This window comes from Acomys russatus, chromosome 17 (assembly GCF_903995435.1).
Source record: "Acomys russatus chromosome 17, mAcoRus1.1, whole genome shotgun sequence".
NCBI classification, from domain to species: Eukaryota; Metazoa; Chordata; class Mammalia; order Rodentia; family Muridae; genus Acomys; species Acomys russatus.
In genome coordinates, this window is record NC_067153.1 from 30,987,362 (window position 1) to 30,995,914 (window position 8,553).

The following is an 8,553-nucleotide window of genomic DNA, read 5'->3' on the forward strand; positions in this document are numbered from 1 at the left end:
TTTCTGGGAGTAGGTGGAATGTATAAGGGGTGTGTGTGTGTTTTCTAAGGGGAGGAGTTGCTCTGGGATTGCCTGCTAATGCTGATGTGGGGCACTGACCTTCAGAGCACACCTGAGTGAGCTGCAATTAAGCGCCCTGTGTCTTTCTGTACGCTAACTCATTTTATTTTCTTTTTGTTTCTACAAACATTTTTCCTGGAATGTAGTTCAGAAATGACCTCTCAGCAGACATCAGGATTTTAATTCCCTTCTCCTGGGACCACTTTGGGATTTCTCTCCTAAGGTGGGGAACAAAGGATATCACTCACTGAAATCTACGATCTAAGCATATTCTGGATAACGCATCTTTAAAAGCCCTTGACAGGCTCTCTGCAGGGTAAATAACAACGCTCAGAGAGAGCCCCGTCTCCCATGGCTGAACTGCCGTGCGCTGAGTGGGGAAGACTCAGCTTAGATGACACCACCAGACACATCAGTCACAGCTGATCAGGAATGGAGCCTTTCTGGCTTGTTCCTAAAAGAGCTTCAAGTAACAAAAATTGCAAGGTGACACATTACTTAATTGCAAGCGACCAACCCACCCACAGATGAGAAAGAATTAGAGCCTGGTCAAATGACAGTCATTTGAATATAGAACAAAGATCTATAAAGACTTCGTGGATGAGATTGCGGGACAGAGCAGAGAAAGATGAGGCCCAACCGCTGGGTCTTCATTACTGTCTCTCTTTGTACTCCCTTTGCTAAAAACTCAGCGAGGCTTAGCTCCAGAAAACCCCTCTGCCTACTGTGGCAGGATTATGCCATTTTGTCCATCAGAGGCCACTCTCAGTGCTTAATAGGATCCATGTTACTTTCCTAAGTGGAATGGGATGCCAAAGGCACTGGGAGTTGGCCGTGGAAAAGAAGCTGCTATCACATCGGTGGGGAGCCAGAGATCCGGCAAACCACAAGACCTCAAATATTCTCATTTGTAATAAGAATTCTTAGGGCTCTGCATAGAGCATTATTGTCTGACTATTAACTTTGCTCTGACAATAGAAATTCAAAGAAATAGCTCTAGGGAGTCAATCTGTCCTTGTTGGAGAAGGCATGAATCTCAGGAGCTAATGTCAGCAGAATAAAAATCAAACTATTTCCTTCTCATGTATCCTAAGTTACCTGAGCAAAATAGCAAGTTATTCTATAGAGACAAATTAGACGAAAACCACAAGACAACTGCTAATCCATCTGGGTGGCACAGAACTGTACTCTGTTGCATGGATCATTTGTGAACAGTGTCTAGGATAGGGGAGGGAAACGGAATCTAGAAGGATGAATGTTGGAAAAACAAGGAAGCAAGTACAAATCAAGGTGAAACGCACTACAGGTGAGGGGAGACAAAGGACAAACGACACTGACGTACAGAAATGGGAATGCTGGGCTGGAGAAATCAACAGAGGAAATCAACCTGCAAGTTTGAGGCTATGCCACAAGCTCTGTTATTTGTCTAAACATGAACGTGCAGGCATATTTGTAAGTGTTCATGATTCTGTGAGCACAAAGGTCACACAGTATCTTGCAATGTGGATGGATAGCCTATGGGTAAGCAGAGAGACAGTGGAAAGTGTTGGTATAGGATAAGGCGAAGAAGATATGAGAAAAGAGAGAACAGGCAATCAAGGCAAAAAAGGACAAGAAACTATGGATTCACTCTATTTAATTATAAATTTAACTAAATGAAGTTACCCTGGTCATAGGCTCTGTGCTGAAATTTCATATGTTGGGATCTTATTAAATATGCAGAGCCATAAAATATGTATGGATATAGATAATACATTTAAAATGAAACATTAAATATCTATATTTATAAAGTATTGAGAAATTAGATACCATTTTCATTAAATATTTATGAATTTCTAAGTGTTATTCTTGAAGATAATTATTGTACACCAAAGTATCTCATGCAAATAGTATGAGAGCAGAGAACAGTAGATTATAGCAAATAAAACTCCCATGTTAAGAATGGAAGTAAGTTTTGTAGCTATAAATTTAGGAGCAGGTAAGTTATGATCACGGGTTGCCTTTATCTAAGGCAGGGGAGATAGCTCACTGGTCCAGAGTACTTGCTCTGCAAGTAAGAGGACTGGAGTCAAAGCCAGGTGTGGTTGTACTCCTGATAGTCTAGCACTGAAGGCAGAGACAGGTGACTAATGGGGGTTCTCTGTCCAGCCACCTTACCTTCAGTGGTAATCTGATGGTTCAATGACTACGGTAGAGGAGATAAAAAAAAATGCCTGTATCTTCCTCCAGCCTCTGTAGGGGTGAGTATGTGTATACATGTCTGCACATACACAGCCATACACAACATGTACACTCAGAAAGAATAATAAAAATCTAAAACCTTATGCTAAATATTTAAAATGTTCACATGTCCATCACCACTTTATAAATTCATTTTAATTTCACTTGCATGTTCCTCCAAAATATTTAGATCACAACGCTTATGAAAAGTTTTGTAGCCTCTCCTGGCTCATGTGGACTTTGGCATGAACCGCCCATCAAGGATAACTAGTCCTAATTAGACACCTCAGGAGACATAGGGTACAAATTAGGAAAGTAGCACAGATCAAAACAGAAAAAATCTCCTCTTGTTAACAGTTGGCTTTAGTGGGCATTTGGCTGTTCATCTCAGTTTCCTAGGCAACCAGCTTCCCAACCATCCTGAATTATAGGTTTCCCTCTCTACCCACTCTCCATCATAAGCTTACAGCAGCTGAAGGGTCAAAATGCAATTTACAACTGTTACCTCTGAGAATAAATACTCTGTCAGCCACAGAACATCCCTGACATAACGGCTTTGCCTTCCTGGTGCTGCCTGTTTCCAGCACCAATTTCTTTTTTTTTTTTTAATATTTTTATTAATTTATTCATATTACATCTCAGTTGTTATCCCATCCCTTGTATCCTCCCATTCTTCCTTCCCTCCCATTTTCCCCTTACTCCCCTCCCCTATGACTGTGACTGAGGGGGACCTCCTCCCCCTTTATATGCTCATAGGGTATCAAATCTCTTCTTGGTAGCCTGCTCTCCTTCCTCTGAGTGCCACCAGGCCTCCCCATCCAGGGAACGTGGTCAATATAGGGCACCAGAGTTCATGTGAAAGTTAGACCCTACTCTCCACTCACCTGTGGAGAATGTCCTGTCCATTTGCTGGATCTGGGTAAGGGTTCGAAGTTTACTGCATGTATTGTCCTTGGCTGGTGCCATAGTTTGAGCAGGACCCCTGGGCCTAGATCCGCCCATCATAATGTTCCTCTTGTAGGTTTCTAGGACCCTATGGATCCTTCTATTTCCCGATTCTCCCATGCTCAGCACCAATTTCTTAATAGGATTTTTACAAACAATAACTAATCCTTGTACAAAAGTCATTCATACAAGGTTTTCTTAATATCATAGTTTCTGGAATAGAGTGACATGTGTGCTGTAACACATATATAAAGGTCAGAAGACAACCATGAGAGTTAACCTTTTTCCTCTATCATCTGAGCCCCAGAGATCAACTCAGATGGTCAGTCTTGGTGACATGCACTTTTATCTGCTAGGCCATCTCACTTGCCCCCCAACTCAAGCACCGTAAACATTGTTTTGTGTTTCATATACAAAAAAAAATATGTATGCTTCTATGAAATACTACCAGGAACACCCCAGACATAATACGACCAAGTTCTTACATTTTGTGTTTTCCTAAATAAATGTATACTTCCAAAGTATCTGTTGATACTACTGTTTGCATGTAACTGTCATCTGAACTGGGGTACAAGCCTGTTTGTGATGAAACATTTGGAGTTTCATCACTTTTGGTGCTTTGACATTTTGTGGCAAGAAGAGGGATGAATTAGTTTAATACAAGAGCTCATAAACTAGAGAGGTCCAGGTTAGAGTCCTGGTTTCAGCACTACTTTAGATGTGTGGCCTTGAACAAATTTGGGAAGCCTTTGTATTTTGGGGGGTGGGGTTGTCTATAATATGGGAATCAAAGTCTTCTGAAGCAAAAAGAAAAGGAGACATAACAACAGACACTGAAGAAATACAAAGAATCATAAGATCCTACTTTGAAGGCATATAGGCCACACAATTTGAAAATCTAAGGGAAATGGATGATTTTCTTGATCAATTTCACTTGCCAAAGTTGAGTGAAGAACAGATAAACAAGCTAAATAGTCCCATTTCCCCTATAGAAATAGAAGCAATCATAGATAGTCTCCCAACCAAAAAAAATCCTTGGCCTGATGGTTTCAGTGCAGAATTCTACCAGACCTTCAAGGGCGAGCTAATATCGATACTCTTCAAGCTACTCCAAAAGATAGAAATGGATAGAACATTGCCAAATTCATTATATGAGGCCATAGTCACATTGATACCTAAACCTCACAAAGACTCAACAAAGAAAGAGAATTTCAGACCAATTTCTCTTATGAACATCGATGCAAAAATACTAAATAAAATATTGGCAAAACAAATACAAGAACACATCAAAGATATCATTCATCATGACCAAGTAGGCTTCATTCCAGGCATGCAGGGATGGTTTAATATACGGAAATCCATCAATGTAATCCACCATATAAACAAACTGAAGAGAAAAAACCACATGATCATCTCTTTAGATGCAGAGAAAGCATTTGATAAAATCCAACACCCATTCATGTTTAAAGTTTTAGAGAGATCGGGGATACAAGGCACTTTCCTCAACATAATAAAGGCTATATACAGCAAACCAATAGCCAAAATCAAAGCAAATGGTGAGATACTCAAGGAAATTCCTCTAAAATCGGGAATAAGGCAAGGCTGCCCACTCTCTCCATATCTCTTCAATATAGTACTCGAAGTTCTAGCCAGAGCAATAAGACAACAAAAGGAGATCAAGTGTATTCAAATGGGAAAGGAGGAAGTCAAATTATCCCTATTTGCAGATGATATGATAGTGTACATAAGTGACCCTCAAAATTCCACCAGAGAACTCTTACAGCTGATAAGCAACTTCAGCAAATTAGCTGGATACAAAATTAACTCAAAAAAGTCTGTAGCCTTCCTCTACACAAATGACAAGCTTGTAGAGGAGGAAATTAGGAAAATCACACCCTTCACATTAGCCACAAGCAATATAAAATATCTAGGAGTTACTCTAACTAAGCAAGTGAAGGACTTGTTTGAAAAAAATTTCAAAACTCTGAAGAAAGAGATTGAAGATGACCTGAGAAGATGGAATGATCTTCCTTGCTCATGGATCAAGAGAATTAACATAGTAAAAATGGCCATCCTACCAAAAGCAATCTACAGATTCAATGCAATCCCTATCAAAATACCTACACAATTTTTTAAAGACATTGAAAGTTCTGTTCTGAACTTCATATGGAAAAACAAAAAACCCAGAATAGCTAAAACAATCTTGTACAATGAAAGATGCTCCAGAGGAATCTCCATACCTGATCTCAAACTGTACTATAAAGCAATAGTAATTAAAACAGCATGGTACTGGCACAGCAACAGGCTGGTGGATCAGTGGGATCGAATAGAAGACCCAGATATGAATCCACACACATATGGTCACTTGATTTTTGACAAAGAAGCCAAATCCATTCAATGGAAAAAGGATAGCATCTTCAACAAATGGTGCTGGTCTAACTGGACGTCTATGTGTAAAAGAATGCAACTGGACCCATATTTGTCACCTTGCACAAAACTCAAATCCAAGTGGATTAAAGACCTCAACATAAAACCAGAGACACTAAGTCACTTAGAATAAAAAGTGAGTAAGAGCCTGGAACACATTGTCACAGGAGACAACTTCCTGAACAGAACACCAACAGCCCAGGCCTGAAGGTCAACAATTAATAAATGGGACCTCATGAGGCTGAGAAGCTTCTGTAAGGCAGAAGACACTGTCAAGAGAACAAAGCGACAGCCTACAGACTGGGAAAAGATCTTCACCAACCTACATCTGACAAAGGTCTAATATCCAAAATACATAAAGAACTCAAGAAATTAAACACCACCAAACCGAATAACCCAATTGAGAAATGGGGCTTGGAACTAAACAGAGAATTCTCAACAGAGGAATAGCAAATGGCTGAGAAACACTTAAAGAAATGCTCAACCTCCTTAGTCATCAGGGAAATGCAAATCAAAACAACTCTGAGATTCCATCTTACACCCATCAGAATGGCTAAGATCAAAAACTCAAGCGACACCACATGCTGGCGAGGATGTGGGGAGAGAGGAACACTCCTTCATTGCTGGTGGGAATGCAAACTAGTACAGCCACTTTGGAAATCTATCTGGTGCTATCTCAGAAAACTGGGAATAGGGCTTCCTCAAGACCCAGCTATTCCACTCCTTGGAATATACCCAGAAGATGCTCCAGCACACAACAAGAAACTTTGCTCAACCATGTTCATAGCAGCCTTATTCATAATAGCCAGAACATGGAAACAGCCTAAGTGTCCATCAGTAGAAGAATGGATAAAGAAACTGTGGTACATATACACTATGGAATACTACTCAGCTATTAAAAACAAGGAATTCCCGAAATTTGTGGATAAATGGATTGAGCTAGAAATGATCATAATGAATGAGTAACCCAGAAGCAGAAAGACTCAAACGGTATATACTCACTTATATCTGCATACTAGCCCAAGGGGCATGTCCCACAAAATTCTTCACTTACCAGGAAACTGAGACAGAGGGGAGGACATCCTATTGGGACTCTAAATGAGAGAAGCATTGGAGAATAGCAAAGTAGAAGGATCCAGAGGGGCCTAGAAACCTACAAGTAGAACATTATGATAGGCAGATTTGGGCCCAGGGGTCCCGCTCAAACTAGGGCACTAGCCAAGGACAATACAGGCGGTAAACTTTAAACCCCTACCCAGACCTAGCCAATGGTCAGAACATTCTCCACAGTTGAGTGGAGAGTAGGATATGACTTTCTCACGTACTCTGGTGCCTCACATTTGACCATGTCCCCTGGAGGGGGAGACCTGGTGGCACTCAGAGGAAGGACACCAGGTTACCAAGAAGAGACTTGATACCCTATGAGCATATACAGGGGAAGGTAATCCCCCTCAGGAACAGTCATAGGAGAGGGGAATAAGGGGAAAATGGGAGGGAGGGAAGAATGGGAGGATACAAGGGATGGATAACCATTGAGATGTAACAAGAATAAATTAACAAAAATTAAAAAAATAATTTTAAAAAGTTTTCTGAAGCAAAAAGTTTTCTGAAGAGAAAAATATCTAATATAATTTATAGTCTCTCTATGCTCTTAGTTTAATCTCTAGCATAGTATTACAGGCTCTAACACACACACACACACACACACACACACACACACACACTGCAGTGTACTCAGTCACATTCACGTACAAGGTCCCAGTCATAGGAAAAGACTGACAAATGCCAATGAATGAAAGTATCCATGAAGAAGTAGAGGCTGCTGGAAGGAGTCTAGGGTCTTAAAATCATCACAAGTTTACATTTTTCTAAGGCTCTGAACTCAACTGTGTCAATTTAGACATTCATGTCTGCTTCATCCTGGCCTTTTCCTAGTAAAAAAAAAAAATGCCAAGCAATATAGGTCCTCCGTTACAAAGTTGTCTTCAATAACAGGGGACAAAATTCACAGTCACCTACTCTAATCATCAAGTGAAGAATCCAGACTCCCGTGTTTCCATGCAGACAATAATGGTCTTACACCCAAGTTGAATAGCGTCTCTATAGCAAGGTAGCTTTATTGGTATTGCCACCATTTATGTTTCTCAAAAGTTCTAACCAGAAACATTAAAAACAAAACATTGAAATTTTAATTGGGTTGTATCATAAGCAGCATCATTAAACTTTTATTTTAATCCAAAGTAAACATATACAAAACATCAATCACTTCCAATATTTCATATATTATTGACAAATGGACCAATTTTATTTTCCCTTTAATAAATTAGGGCCATATAACTTTCTTTTTCACCATTTTCATTTTTAAAGACGTTGAGCATTAGAAACGTGTCAGCAAAAGATTCAATTTGTATTTATTGAGAAAAGAAGACATGATAAAATATTGATACTAAAACAATAAAAGAAACTCTTTATTAAGTCTCATAGATCCAAATAAATAATAGAAAAATATGGAACATGTTGGAAAATATTGGGTTTACTGGCTGACATGTTTATTCTGGACATATTTTATCAATTATTCCACATTGGACAGTTGTTGCACCAAGCATTATGCAAGTTTGAACTAATTAACCATTGAAAATCACCCTCTGGGTCAGATATGGTTGATTTTATCTTACAAATTTCAAAGAAATTGTTTGAGCTTCTCTAATTCCACAAATACTTTATTTTATATATGCAAGCAAGGGGAATCGCAAGCAAACACTGTGGTTTGGGGGCGTTAGGATACAGACGACAGTCAGCTATATCCTCTGCTATCCCATTCCTTGAATATAAGTTCACAAAGCAGTCACTCAAAACTAAAACCAAAAGTCCCTTAAATTAAAAGTCACAAAAATACAACCC